Source organism: Macaca nemestrina, chromosome 2 (assembly GCF_043159975.1).
Source record: "Macaca nemestrina isolate mMacNem1 chromosome 2, mMacNem.hap1, whole genome shotgun sequence".
In the NCBI taxonomy this organism is placed as follows: Eukaryota; Metazoa; Chordata; class Mammalia; order Primates; family Cercopithecidae; genus Macaca; species Macaca nemestrina.
This window is the reverse complement of record NC_092126.1, coordinates 3417815-3433684: the sequence shown is the minus strand read 5'-3', so window position 1 is coordinate 3433684 and position 15870 is coordinate 3417815. Positions and strand designations below refer to the sequence as shown.

General features: G+C 47.3%; 1 long non-coding RNA gene across 6 annotated transcripts in view; it reads left to right on the top strand.

The window, feature by feature from the left end:
• LOC105470810 (uncharacterized) overlaps positions 1-14974 on the top strand; it is a 185463-nt gene extending 170489 nt beyond the window's left edge. For 3 of the 6 annotated variants that reach the window (XR_011619508.1, XR_011619512.1, XR_011619510.1), the window contains one exon: positions 6965-14781. This is a non-coding gene — a long non-coding RNA (uncharacterized lncRNA). The other 3 variants (XR_011619509.1, XR_011619511.1, XR_011619507.1) reach the window with 3 other exon arrangements.
• Positions 14975-15870: the final 896 nt, after the last annotated feature.

The following is a 15870-nucleotide window of genomic DNA, read 5'->3' as shown; positions in this document are numbered from 1 at the left end:
GTACATTACAGGACATTGAGCAGATGCTCCTCTCTCAGGGCAATGGTGATGATGGCAATGATGGTAATGGTGGCTGAGTTACTTTTTATGTGCAACTCCTATAAATATCACACTAAGAGATGAATTCCTGGTTTGAACGGCCTAACTGTATCCACTTCCTTCATCCCTGGGTTCTCACCCTGGCTCTGAGGGATTCATGTGGAGCTTTGTGAGGGAGTTGGAATGGAAAGTCTCAGCGCATCCTTTTCCCTCTGCAGAGTCCAGCAGTCCCTCTTACATGTCCTCCTCTAAGCATCAGGGAATTAGAGCATCGGTACCCACATCAAGGTCAAGCTCTCTCTGGTTTCACCTGGAAGAAGGGAGCAGCTGGTGACCTTCGAAGTCTTTCCAAGATATCAGGTGCTAAAACCTAGAAAATTCTTTTAACACCCCAGCTACCTATGTACTCTTATTCAAGTCAGAAATAAAGGACTCAGAGAGAGGGCTAGGTAGGTCACACCTCTGTCTTGTAGGAGAGGATGACTTTGTGTGTGTGTGTGTGTGTGTGTGTGTGTGTTTACACATATGGTGGGTAAACTTCCATGAATTGCAATTCTGGTTCTGAAAGTCTATATTCTGCCTTCCACTTGCCTCTATCCGTAGAATATCCAATAGTCAAAAGGTTATTCTAACTGTTACTATTCAAAATAATGTCCATTTATGCCTATCTGAGATAGAAAACTATTTTGCAGAAAAGGAAACTGAGGCAATGCTAAGTAAGTTGATAATGGTTACTGAGAGATACTCTGGGCATCAGGGATCATAATCTCTAATCACCAACTTCTCAGACCTTTTCTGAACACACAGAGGGGCCAGTGCCCTTGTTTGAAGTGAGCTTGCAGCCTGGTCCTAGGTGCAGACGGCTGCTGTTTGCTGTGGGGCAATGGAGCAGGAGGAAGAGAGCGAGGTGGGCTCCTTAGCTGGTCTTAGAATATTAGAATATTAGAATCTTAGAGCCGGAGGGATCACTGGGTTTCAAGGGACCGCCAATGTGCTTACCACCAGAAACCTTTCAAAGGCCATCCTTCATGCTGGCCCACATTTAGAACAATTTTGTATGAAGAAAACTAAATATGTTTAAAATTTCTTTTCCTGTGATTTATTAAAGAAATATATGGCTGCTGATAGGGGTTTCTAACGAGCACGAGAGTCCCAATTTATGGCATCTACACAATGCTAGTCAAAAGCAATGGAGTTGGGTTCTTTAGTCAACTCAGCCCCTTCATTGTGAAATGTACGTTTCCATCAGGCTATTTGGAATCACAGAAACCATTGCTATCTTTGAGGATTTCTGGTAGACTAGGGCCCAAAAGTTAGCGCTTCCGGACTAGACTGACTACGAGCATTTTACAGATGAGGAAAGCGGAGCCCAGAGGGAGAAGCAGCTTGTCCAAAGCCACACAGAGCATCAGTAGCAGGTCTGGGACTAGAAGCAGGTCTCCCATTCTCTTCCCTGGGTCCTTTCTTCAGCACTTGGACATCCTGTTAGTTCTTAAGCTGGGAAGCAGGAGAAGCACATAGGACCCTTTCACAGAGCCTCAGCTGTCTGGACCTGCTGATGCTTTTACAGATCCAGACCTAAGCTGATCGCTCCTGCCATAGCATCCAAGTTCTGCCACGTATGGTAACACCCAGCTCACAAATGACTGAGACTCTGTCTTCGAGGTGACTCATCCTGGCAGCAGAATGAGCCCTGGCCAAAGGCACAGTGACATCCTAAAGCCCACCCTCACTGTCTCTCTCCATCGCACGGTTAGCCAGAAAAGGCAAAAGCCAGTCCTTTTGTGAAATCAAACAGGCGAGTATCCCTCAGGGCTCTCTTGGCGCTGGCTAGAGTTGCTGGGACTCACGGAATAGAAGAGAAGGATACGAGAGCTTGTCACCGAGAAAATACAGAACACTGGTAACGTAGGCACAATGGGACATTTGCTGCACAAGGCGAATTTTATCTTACTGTTTAAACGACGGCACTGCGAGATCGTTGATCTTTTTTCTTCCTCAGGGAAGTAGGTGATGGAAATGTCGTTTCTTTGTCTTTGGAGGTTAAACTGCCTCTGGCTAAGCCCTGGGGTAACCCTGCTACTGTGCAGTAGGACACTCACACCTCTGGTGTCTCATCATTAGGTCTTAATTCTGGCATTCTACATGCCCATGCTCCTTCTTACTGCAGAGATTTGAGAAAAACAGAAGCTTTAAAAAATCATGTAAGTTTACATTTGGGGCTCCCCAAGTCAACCTTCCAAGTAAATTCTGCTTTGTTAATGACACGCTGTGCAGATAGCAGGCCTCATCCATTCCTTCAGTAAACATTGAGTGGTGCTGCTAGTCCAGGCTTTGTGTGAGGACCCGGGAATGAATGAGGGGGCGGGTGAGTGGTGAGTGAATGAATGAGCGAGGACCACCCTCTGTCTTGGAGGCACCTCAGCACCACCCTTTTCATTTCCAGTTGCACTTGAAATTCTTTGTCGAATGTCTGTTTCCCATTAGAACACAAGCCCATGAGTGCAAGGACTATTTCTGTCTCATTTATCACTCTGAGCCCAGCCCCAGGCGCAGACCATATTTGTTAAATGAAGGATGGTTGGTTGGATGACAGGATGGATTGGTGATTAAATGATCAAATAAACGAATAGGTGAGAGATAGTGGGTTTCACCAAATATTTTTCATGTCCTTATTTATTCATTTTCATGTATTTTCATTCTCCTCTATTCATTTTTTTATAGCTTGCTTTGTTTCAGAAAGGATTTGAGGCAACTTCACCAGAAGTGAGAGTTTTAATTTTGGGTTCCAAAGAAAACATGTCAGAATGTGTCGCCAAATCTTAGCTCATCATAATTCGGAATTGGACAATATTCCTGAGCACGTGCCCCAGGCAAGGTGGGCCATGGAGGGACCATAATGCATGACCATGCCCTCCAGCTGCTTTGGGTGTAGTGGAGTGTTGCGGGAAGTCAGGAACCCTGAATGGAGGGATCGGCTGAAGCCGTGGCAGAAGAATATAAATTGTGAAGATTTCATGGACATTTATTAGTTCCCAAAATTAATACTTTTATAATTTCTTACACCTGTCTTTACTGTAATCTCTGAACATAAATTGTGAAGATTTTATGGACACTTGTCACTTCACCAATCAATACCCCTGTGTTTTCCTATGCCTGTCTTTACTTTAATCTCTTAATCCTGTCATCTTCTTTGTAAGCTGAGGAGGATGAATGTCACCTCAGGACCCTGTGATTGTATCAACTGCACAGATTGTTTGTAGAGCGTGTGTGTTTGAACAAATGAAATCTGGGCATCATAAAAAAAGAACAGGATAACAGCGATGTTCAGGGAACAAGAGAGGTAACTTTGAACTGGCCACTGGTGAGCCGGACGGAACAGAGCTATATTCCTCCTCTTTCATAAGCAAATAGGAGAAATATCGCTGAATTCTTTTTCTCAGCAAGGAACACCCCTGAGAAAGAGAATGCGCCCTGAAGGTAGGCCTATAGACGGCCCCTTTTTAAGGCGTCGTGTCTTCTATGGTCGAAGCTGATGGGATGAAATAAGTCCCGGTCTCCTATAGCGCTCCCAGGCTTACTACAATTAGGTGGGGAAAATTCCCACCTAGTAAATTGTGGTCAGACAGGTTACCTGCTCTCAAATCCTGTTTCCTAATAAGATGTTATCAATGACAATGCGTGCCGAAACTTCATTAGCAATTTTAATTTCTCCCCGTCCGGTGGTCCTGTGATCTCGCCCTGCCTCCATTTGCTTTGTGATATTACGTTGTGAAGTAGGTGATCTCTGTGACCCACACCCTATTCGTGCACTCCCTCCCCTTTTGAAAATCGCTAATAAAAACTTGCTGGTTTTACGGCTCCGGGAACATCACGGATCCTGCCGACACGTGATGTCTCCTCCGGGCACCCAGCTTTACATTTCTCTCTCTTGTGCTCTTTCCCTTTATTTCTCAACCCAGCCGAGACACTTGGGAAATAGAAAAGAACCCACCTTAAACATGGGAAGCAGGTTCTCCTGATAGTGGAGGAAAAGCCACACACCCAGGGGACAGCAGTTCATGGGGAATGAAGGGATTCAGCCAGGAACACCTATTGCAGTGGAAGCAAAGAGGAAGAAAGAACATCTCACCTGACCACGTCTTATTTTTTGCTTATTCCCCGTTGTGCTGGTCATTCAGCAAGCACTGGATATTTTTCCATGAGATTTTACTGACATAGGGGAAATTAGGTGCCACTAAGACACAGATTTATTTTCTTGGTGTCTATGCAAACTACCTACTTCAGTTGCCCATTGTGCTAGAAGTCAGTAGGGCAGAAGTGAACATATTTTGGGAATTATTTTGACTCTTTTATATTGGAAACCATAGTAAGCACCAATAACATGTCAGGCTATGGGCTAGGTGCTGGAGTGGTGTTGTAAAGACCTCAGTCTAGGGTAGACAAAGAGATGATCATAATACAGTGTGGTAAGAGTAGTGACTGAGGTCAATGCCTGAGGTGCTGTGGGAGGAAAGAAGAGTATGCTTAACCTGGAGTGAGGCTTCAAGGAAGCTTCTTTAAAAACAAGTGGGAGTGGCTGGGCATGGTGGCTCACACCTGTAATCCCAGCACTTTGGGAGGCCAAGGCGGGTGGATCATGAGGTCAAGAGATCGAGACCATCCTGGCCAACATGGTGAAACCCAGTCTCTACTAAAAATCCAAAAATTAGCTGGACATGGTGGCTTACGCCTGTAGTCCCAGCTACTCAGGAGGATGAGGCAGCAGAATCACTTGAACCCTGGAGGTGGAGGCTACAGTGAGCCAAGATCACACCACTTCACTCCAGCCTGGCTACAGAGCAAGACTCTGTCTCAACAAACAAACAAACAACAACAACAACAAAAAAAAAACAGTGGGACTTAGTCGACAGAAGAAAGCAGAAAGCGGTGGGAAGGATGTTCCAGATATAGAGAGCCCTCTGGAACCCTCTAGAACCCAGGCCTCAGGGACATGAGAGGGCTCAGCATGTTTGGAAAACCGTGAGTCATTCTGTTTGGCTTTGGCACAGAGTGTGCGGGATTATGGAGAAATTGAGATGAAAAGCCAGAGAGGTAGGCGTGTACTAGATCATGAATGACTTTATGAGTTGTCCAAAGAAGTTCAGGTTTTATTTCAAATGCAACAGGGAAGCAGACACCACAGGATTTTTAAGCAGGAGAGTGATATGATCAAAAAAACATTCTAGAGAGATCTCTCTGGGCATGATGCAAAGAGTGGCTGAAGAAGGGAAACACTGGTGGCAGGGAGATGAGTTAGGAGACTGTGACTGCAGCGGGAAGATGTCAGACCTGGATTATGACAGTGGGAATGGAGAGGATGAACGGACGCAATCGGATTGCAGAAATATCTGTGAAAACCATAGAAATTACTCAAGAAGGAAGCCAGCCATGGACCTTCCGGATTTTCATTGAAACGGCTCTTTCCCAGTATCTGCATTTCATCAACCTTTGCTGCTAGAATCTAATTTATTTCACAGGGTTTGAGAACTCTCTCATAGATGCAAGAAAAAAACCAACCCCTAAGGATGACTTCAAACAAATCAAAGCTTTTTCCTTTAAGTGCATCCATCAAAAGCGGAACCTTTTCACCTCAGGCTTTTAGCAGGACGATTTTTCTCTGAGTTTTCTTAATGAGCAGGGGTAAGGTGATGGCAATTTTGCAGCTCAGATCTACTTGAAATTGCTCCTTCAAAGAGCCAGGGATCCTGGTCGCTGGCCTAAAACTACACGACAGTGGTTCTCAAGTCTGCTGTACCTGGGTCACCTGAAGGGCTTTTAATACCCTCAGTGGGCAGGCCACAGCCCTGGTCAAGCACTTCAGAGAGTGCCTCTGGGGACTGAGCTCAGGCATCAGTGTTTGTTAAAACTCCCAGGTGGGGTTGGCACGGTGGCTCATGTCTGTAATCCCAGCATTTTCGGAGACCGAGGTGGGCAAATCACCTGAGGTCAGGACTTTGAGACCAGCCTGGCCAACATGGCAAAACCCCGTCTCTACGAAAAATACAAAAATTAGCCAGGCATGGTGGCGCATGCCTGTAATTCTAGTTACTCGGGAGGCTAAGGCAGGAGAATTGCTTGAACCCAGGAGGTGGAGGTTGCAGTGAGCTGAGATTGCATCACTGCACTCCAGCCTGGGCGACAGAGTGATACTCCATCTCAAAAAAGAAACCCACAAAAAAAACAAAAAACAAAAAACAAAAGCCTCCCAGGTGATCTGGTGCAGCCAAGCTTGAGAACTACTGAAGGAGAGGAGAACTGCTAACCCCTGCCCCCCATCAACCACGCAAAACCAACTTATTACACCTCTTGGGAGAGGTACACTGGGGTCATGAAAGGGAAGGCTCAGTTCTCTGACCCATAAAAGCATGATTTGATTTAAAATTTCCTAAGAAATTTAATCTTCCTAAAATTTTTAAGAAGATAAAAACTTTAAATACCAGAATTACCTGAAAACAAGATAAGAAGAGATTTGAAAGATCCTACAGTCCATTTCTCGACCGTAGCTTGCCTATGTGCACTGAAGCAGTCTGCCTCAGATAGACCCCAGCCTCTGCTAATCTGGAGGCAATCCCCAGGCAGGAAGGAGGAGTCCAAGGCAACCTGCAGCCCTCACCACCAGAGCCTGTCACTGTTTCCCGGGTGAACCTGGGACCTCTCCACATTTTCCATTCAAGTGTTTCACCAGCACAAAGACAGACCCCAAAACTGGGGCAGAGCCTGAAACAGCCCATAGATTCGAGTTCCGTTCTCCCCCAGACAATTATGCTTAACTTGTTCTCTCTTCCTTAATATATCAATATTGATTTTAATGTAAAACCAATGCCTACGAATCACCAAATTGTCCCTCAAGAAGATGGCTTATATTTATTTCTGTGGCTTCTAGCACCCATTGATGCCCTGGTGTACACACTGAAGATGATGATGATGATGGTGATGGTGATGGTGAATGTTACATAGCCTGGACTGGAGATAATGATGACTGATGATGATGGTGATGGTGATGGTGAGTATTGTGAACATAGCCAGGGCTGGAGATGACAATGATGTTGATGGTGATGGTGATGGTGATGGTGAGTATTGTGAACATGCCTGGGTTGGAGATAATGATGATGACGATGATGATGATGGTGATGGTGAATACTGTGAACATGCCTGGGTTGGAGATAATGATGACGATGATGATGATGGTGATGGTGAATACTGTGAACATGCCTGGGTTGGAGATAATGATGATGATGATGATGGTGATGGTGTGTATTGTGAACATGCCTGGGTTGTAGATAATGATGATGATGATGGTGATGGTGATGTTGAGTACTGTGAACATAGCCTGGGCTGGAGATGATGATGGTGATGCTGATGGTGGTGAGTATTGTGAACATAGCCTGGGCTGGAGATGATGATGATGATGATGATGATGATGATGATGATGAGTATTGTGAACATGCCTGGGTTGGAGATAATAATGATGATGATGATGGTGATGGTGATGGTGATGGTGAGTATTGTGAACATGCCTGGGTTAGAGATAATGATGATGATGATGGTGATGGTGAGTATTGTGAACATAGCCTGGGCTGGAGATGATGATGATGATGATGGTGATGATGACACTGACGATGATGATATGGTAATGGTGAGTATGGTGAACATAGCCTGGGTTAGAGATAATGATGATGATGATGGTGATGGTGATGGTGATGGTGATGGTGATGGTGAGTGTTGTGAACATAGCCTGGGCTGGAGATGATGATGATGATGATGATGGTGATGGTGATGGTGAGTATTGTGAACATACCTGGGCTGGAGATGATGATGATGGTGATGATGATGATGAGTGTTGTGAACATGCCTGGGCTGGAGATAATGATGATGATGATGATGGTGGTGGTGATGGTGATGATGAGTGTTGTGAACACAGCCTGGGCTGGAGATGATGATGATGGTGATGATGACGATGAGTGTTGTGAACATGCCTGGGCTAGAGATGATGATGATGATGATGGTGATGGTGATGATGAGTGTTGTGAATACAGCCTGGGCTGGAGATGATGATGATGATGATGATGACGATGAGTGTTGTGAACACAGCCTGGGCTGGAGATAATGATGATGATGATGGTGATGGTGGTGGTGAGTGTTGTGAACATGCCTGGGCTGGAGATAATGATGATGATGATAATGATGATGGTGATGGTGATGATGAGTGTTGTGAACATAGCCTGGGCTGCAGATAATGATGATGATGGTGATGGTGATGGTGAGTATTGTGAACATGCCTGGGCTGGAGATGATGATGGCGATGGTGATGGTGATGGTGATAATGATGATGAGTACTGTGAATATAGCCGGAGCTGGAGATAATGATGATGATGACAGTGATGGTGATGGTGAGTGTTTTGAACATAGCCTGGGCTGAGACGCACATGTGTAGTGGAAAGTGTGTGGGATTTGGAGCCAGAAAGTCTTGGGTTTGAACACTAGCCGTGGCATTTACAAATTGGCCTTGGGAAATCTGCTTAACATCCTGAAGATTATGTATTTGTAAAATTTGACAATGATCTCCAATTCAAGTTTGTTACAAGGATTAGATATATTCTACATACCTGGCACCTGATGGACAATAAATACTAGAGACTACCATTATGGAATTCCCTAATATCTGCTAAAATGTCTTTTGCCATAAGATGGAGACCAGTCAGACGATGTTCTCTGCTTCACGTGAGTGACCCTCTCAACTGGAATCCTTTCTTGGTCTCTACGTCCCCAGAGCACAGCCCAGCTGAGGGCCAGGTCCATCCAGGGCAGCTCTCTTAGATGAGCACACTATAAAATCCCCTCTATCATGGCTGGTGCATAAGGTTGACCCAACAATCAAGCATGTTGAATGATGGTCACTAATAGGAACATACACAATGTCTCGTTTTCCTGTGGCACTGTGAGAGTGCACATTGAGGGTGAGGCCTAGTGTGAAGACAGCAGGTAACTGAGCACACTGCCCCAGTGGACACACCATGGGCGCTTGGGTCAGAGGCCCTGGGAACCCAGTGCCTCCTCTGCAGCTCTTGGGCTCCATCCTCTTCCACTGCTAAGCCCTGGGAGCACTCTGGAAAACAGAATCCTGTACCGGGAGAGAGCAGCTGGCATTTTTGGCTGCTCTCATGCTGCCTCGGTTTTTCCCTATCTCAAGGTGTCTTCTCTGCAGAGTGCAGATGCCTGGGGAGCAAAGGCAGGGTCTCTCTGGACTAAGGAGGGGAGGAACATAACCCTGAACAGCAGCCATTCACCTCAGCTCCCTGGCTATAGCCTAGGAGAACCTGGGGAGACTGCGGAGTGGCTGTTCAAGGCATGGCAAAGGAGGGTGGCCACATGCATGTGGAACATTTAGGACCAGGTGCCCCACATGGCTGCATGCCCCCAGGGGTTGCACATGGCTGAAATCCTATTGATCACAGACACCCTGGGGTCTCGGTGACAGATGGAGCCAAAATCTTTCAAGAGTTCCAAGGAGAAGAGGGTAGGAAGAGGTAGTGACCTCTCCCCTTCCTGCCTGGGCTATAGTTGTATAGCAGAGTGGATTCTAGTCCCACTTCTACAGTGTGGTACCTGTGTGGCCTTGGACAAGGTACTCGAACTTTCCGTGCCTTTTGTTCCTCAGGTATAAGATGGTATTGATCATATCAGCAACCTCATGGGGTGGGTGGGGTTCAGAGATAGTCCTTGTAAAGCCCTTCACACCACAGGCCACACACAGCCTGGCCGGCAGGAAGCATTTACCCAAGGCCAGTCATGTTTACGGGGTTCCTCTGGCCTGGAACCCTTGACCCTGTCTCCCAGCAAACTCTTCCTCAGCTTTCAGACTCCAAGCAAAATCTCCCTTTTGTGATGCGCTCCATGGCTCCTGCAGAAATGTCCTCTTCTTGTAGCCCCGAGAGGCCTCAGTTGTCATCCCTTCAGCAAGTGTTGACTGAGTAGAAGCTGGATACCAGTGATCAGGCTAAATGCTGTGGGGGAAAAAAAGGCTAAAATAAAAATTGTCAGGCCGGGCGTGGTGGCTCACACCTGTAATCCCAGCACTTTGGGAGGCAGAGGTGGGCGGATCACAAGGTCAGGGGTTCCAGACCAGCCTGGCCAACATGGTGAAACTCCGTCTTTACTAAAAATACAAAAAATTAGCCGGGCATGGTGGCGGGTGCTTGTAATCCCAGCTACTCTGGAGGCTGAGGCAGGAGAATCACTTGAACTCAGGCGGCGGAGGTTGCGGTGAGCGGAGATTGTGCCACTGCACTCCAGCCTGGGCGACAGAGCAAGACTCCATCTCAAAAAAACCCATAAAAATAAATTAATTAAAAAATAAAATAAAATAAACACAAAACTGCCCTTTTCCTCAAGGAGGTCATACTCTGGTGGTGAAAGAGGCACGAAACAATTGCAATCCGTATGAAAATTGCCGCCGTGGAGTTGCAGGCACGGTTTCGGGAGTGCTGGTGAGGAGACGCGCCATGAGAGTGCTGACGATTTGCTTCGTGGCCTTCTGTCCCTAGGTCTGTTTTCCTGGCTAGACTTTGAGCTGCTCAGGAGTGGACGCATTCATCTTTATGTGCTTCACTGTGCTTAGCACCATGCCATGTTCAATAAATGGGTGTTGCCCATAAATGCAGTAACAAACTAACAAACGAATGATATCCTACAGCAGTGATGGGGTCTTTGGCACATCTGCAGGGCCTGAGGCCTCGGCTCTGCTTTAGGGTGATGTACATTTAATGGAGACCCGCTCTGCACCCCCGGCAGATTCCTTGAGCTTTATACCACCGCTCTGGTCCTGACTATACCGTGAATCATGTGTCTAAGTCTCATCTTCCTCATCTATACGGGTGATAGTGATAATCATCGCTGCTCTGTCTAACTCAGGGCAGTGTTGGGAGGTTCAAATGATGTTAACCGTGGAGGGAGTCCAGGTTCTTGGAGTCCTGAACAAAGAATTGGAGAAAACGCACAAACAAAGGAAAGAATGAAGGGTTTTATTGAAAATGAAAGCACACTCCACAGTGTGGGAGCGGGCCTGTGTGTAGGGGCTCAAAGGCCCCGTTACTGAGTTTTTATGAGTTTAAATACCCTCTACTTGAAGTACACCCTATGTAAATGCAGAGGATGAAGTAAAGTTACAAAGTCCTTTACTCGGTGTATGCCCTGTGGAGAGGGTATCTTGTGTTTCTTGCCTCCAGACCCTATTTTACTGCCTAAATAGGATTCACTCATTCAGCAAATACTCTCTGAGGGTAGAATTTTACTTTCTCCATGTAACACATGCCTCACCAGGAGAAGGCAAAGTCTGAGGAATGCCGGATCCAGATGAAAAGGCAGGGTGATTTCAGAGAAAAGATAATGAGCTGACAAGGCTGGAATGTTACTTCCCCAGACAAGACCAGTGTCACCAAGCAGGCCTTGGGGCTTTGCCACTCTGTCACCCAGGTTGGAGTGCAATGGCGCAGTCTCGGCTCACTGCAACCTTCACCTCCCGTGTTCAAGCGATTCTCCCGCTTCAGCCTCGGGAGTAGCTGGGACTCTGCAGGCACGTGACACCACACCCGGCTAATTTTTGTATTTTTAGTAGAGACTGGGTTTCACTATGTTGGTCAGGCTGGTCTCGAATTTTCCTTCTTCTGGCTGAAGTCACTTTTCAGCATGAACTTGATAGACTGTTGTTGTAGATTTTAGAAGGGAATTGAAGTGTCAGCTCTTCTAAAATGTGACTATAGTGACGGACCTCACTGGGAGTTCTTTCCAAAGTGTATCTGTTTCCTCTTTTTTGTCTTTATTTTTCTGGAAGAAAAAAAGGAAGAGATAGAGAAGAAAAAGAAGGAGAGAAAAGAAGGTAGGAAGGGAGAAAGGAGGGAGGGAAGAAATTTGTTGCATCTAAGAGAACCAGTCGTCAACAGAGCAACAAATACTGACTGAGTGTCCATACGTAACGGGCAATGGGCTGAATTCCAGGGGAGGGAGTGAAGGAGTGGGGACGGTGGGCAGGAAATTAATCTGATGAAGCTACTGCTTTCAGTAAATTCATATTAATTTGGAGCCAGACAAGACATAAAAATACCTAGCTCTCATATAAGAGAAACAGAGCTACTTTATCTACATCTATCTTCTTATTTATACGATGCTTTGTGCCAGAAACTGTTAATACATAAACATAACAAGGGAACATAATTTAAAAGAAGGAATAAAAGGACAAAATAAGGGTAAGGGCATAAAAATGGCGCCAGGAATGAGACTAAATTACGAGAATCATAAATATACAGATGATGAGGGTGAACCCCAAATTGGCTCCAAGCTTTCTAACAGCTTTCAGACCCACTTCCTCCCATGACCCCCAGGCAATTTGGACGGTCACAGATTGAATCCCGGAGAGCAGGAGTGACGTCTTCAAGATTTTTTTCCAGCTAAACTGTTTGTTTCTTCTCACTTCTCCTCCTCTTCCTCCTTCTTCTTGGCTGTCAGTGTCTGACTGATCCTTCCCTCCCCAGCCGCCTATGTTGGGAGAATTTCCTAATGTACAAATCTAGAAGCTGAACAGGACAGACAAATCATTACCCCATGTTCCTCGAGGCCAAAGTGTGGGCCAGTCAGCCTCACCCCCCTCCAACTTTGAATCGGGAGCCAGTGACGGCAGTGAGGCTGGGGCAGGGGCAGATTCTTTCTGGCGGTGTAGTGGCAGTGGTGACAGTGATGATGGGGATGCTGCTGGTGGTGGAGGCAGCGACATCCAGCATCCAAGATGGACAATATCAGCGGAGCCTGCTGAGCTCTCTGGGCTTTGTCAGGGAGAAGGTGGCCGCCTTGTCTCTGGGCTGCTTCTGTGGCTGTGGTTCTGGCTGCATAGTAACCTTTTGTTTCTTTTAGTTTTCCCGTCCTGCTGGCCAGCCGCCTTGTGAGCTACGTGACACCCTTTCACAGCATTCCTTCTTAGCTCCTATCAGCCCGATCGGTTTTTGTTGCCTGCAGTGAAGAGCCCTCACTGACGCACTTTGTGCATGGCCCTGGGCTGGTCCGGAGCTCGCTCTTCCTTCGGGCCTTCACCCTCTGCATAGCCCAGACATAAAGTGAACGGGGTCAGTGCAGGGTCCAATCAGAGTCTCAGCTACTGCTCAGGAGTGTCCGCCTCCTCCCCAAGGCTCTCCCGCATTCATGTCCTCCAGCTCCTTCTTCCCTTAGGGTGAGTGCTCTCTGCGAGGTTTCTCTGCTTCCCTGCCCTGAGGCTCTCCTTGGGCCGTTGCTTTCTAGTTTGCCAGATGAACCCAGGTATGTGTGAATTCTACCTGTGGATACCACGTGAATTTCCCTCCCAGAAGCCATGTTAGCCCCCACGCCACCTTCATCCCTAAGATCCCCCATCTCAGGCTGGGACCATTCACTGCCGCCTGTGAATTTGCTGCTGCAGCGGGCGGGGCTGGGGACAGTGCGGTGACCTGGCAGTTCAGCCCCAGACCACCGCTCAGAGATGGCAGCAGCCTGTGGTTGCTGAGGAGACCACAGAGGGAGCTTCCAATCCGCCGGGAACGCAGGGCTCCTTCTCAGCCCCAAAGGGAAGCCCAGCAAGGTGGGAATCCGCTGGCTCAGATGAGCGGCACTCCGTGCCTGGAGACTTCACCCACTTCTCAGCGAGCTCCGAGAGTGGCCTGCCTGTCCCCTGGAGCAGGTGGAGTCATATTTCTTGTGGGCACTGGGGCCTGGCATGCAGTCACAGGCTGTGGAAGGCAGTATGACACCAGATCCTTCCCTTGTGATATCCAGGCCATGGAGACAGAACAGGAAAGACAGGCTCCCGGAGCCCTGGGGAGGGGCTCGAGGACAGCCCCCGGGCCATCTGCCTGGAGGAGGTGCCTCCACCCCTGCCCCTCTGAGCTGCCCAAAGGCCAAGGCAACCCTGGCAGGATCTGCATTGACTTCCTTCACTTGCTTTGGCCCAGGGTGGAGGAGTGGGATGGGGAGGCCAGTGGAGCCTTCCAGTTCCTCCCCAGGGCAGTCCTGGCGGTGGAGCCGGAGCTCAGCGTCCTCCTGGCCCTGCTCGGTGGCTGTGGTGAAGGCTTTCTTTCCTCCTGAAGTTCCCCCTAACGTTGGTTCTCTTCATTTCTGTCATTAATGGGTTCCCTCTTTTCATGTTGAGATAATTAGAAATGGCTTTCCTACCCATCCCAGAAACACCTAAAAAGATGTTCGATACAACATTGGGAAATCGTTTTATTAACTTTGGTATGCTGACTTTTAAATATTTATATGGTCAAATCTGGTTGGGAGCAGTGGCTCATGTCTGTAATCCCAGCACTTTGGGAGGTCAAGGCGGGTGGATCACTTGAGCTCAGGAGTTCGCGACCAGCCTGGCAAACATGGTGAAACCCCATCTCCACTAAAAATACAAAAATTAACCAGGCTTGGTGGTGCACACTTATAATCCCAGCTACTTGGGGGTTTGAGGCAGGAGGATCGCTTGAACATGGGAGGCGGAGGTTGCAGTGAGCCGAGATTGTGTCACTGCACTCTAGCCTTTGTGACAGAGTGAGACTCCATCTCAAAAAATAATAATAATAAAAATTCATATGGTCAAATCTATTAATCCTTGCCTTTATTGTAACTGCTTTGGTGTCAGGCTAAGAAAGGCTTCCCTTGTCTCGAGATTACATTAACTGTCTCTCTGTTTTCTTCTAGGAAATGTTTATATTTCTCTTCTGAAATCGCCTGGAATTAATATTGGTCTACAGAGTGAGATGGAGATGGAGCAGTATTTTTTTCCTAAACAGCCGCTTGCCCCAGGCCTGCTGGTTGAGTTTCTCCTTTCTTCACTGATGTGCTATGTCACCTTTGTAATAAAAGAACATTCTTATGTGTTCTTGCACTTCATTGTTTGGCTGCATTTATGGATGTGTTTCTTTGTTTTGCATCATTTGTTTCAGGGACATTTGCGAAGTCAAGGCAAACACAACTGATTTAATTAGTTGGGTTTCTTTACAAGGCTGTACAAAAGAAAAACCATCAGCTGTTGAGAATGCGACAGGGGTTGTTGGGGTTAGAGGGTGACCTGGCACGGTGGGTGGACAACTACTGCTCCTCCCCTGTTTGACCAGCTTGAAGAGCAGTGACAAAAATGTCAGACAGAAAGCCAGAGGAGGCCAGGCTGGGAGGACTTGGAGAATCACCTTCTGGCCCAAGCTTTTTACTTCCCAGCTATGGCACCTGAAGCCCAGAGAGGATAAACAAGGTCCCCTGCGGTGGAACTTGGATAGGAACTCAGAGGGATCGTCCCCTGAGCTGTTTGTCCTGGACGCTTCTCTAGTTCTTGCCCTTTTCGCTGCCACCTGGCCAACGACCTTGGCTTTAGCATGCCTCCCCCTGGTCTCCATCTCCCGTCTGGTTGACAGAACCCCTCGGGGTGAGGTTTATGTCACTTCTCTGTTGAAAATACTGGCTCAGTGACTCCCCAGTGAAGTCAAACCCAGCCTGATGTTTAAGGTTTCTCACACTCTGGCACCCAGCTAAATGATCTCATTTTTCTCTTACATAATTTGTTAGCTCCAACCAGACAGACAGACACTGTCAGGTCCTGTATATTTCCCTCTGAACCCCTAATTGCCCTTCCTCTTCCTGGCTTGCCACCAAACCCACTCTTCAAAGCCTAGTCCAAAGGTTAGCAAAGTTCTCCCAGTTCCTGAAAAGTTAAGTCAGTTGCCCAAATTTCTCTTCCTCCGTGGTGCCCAGGCCAGAAGACGACTCTCCTTCCCCTGGATGACACAT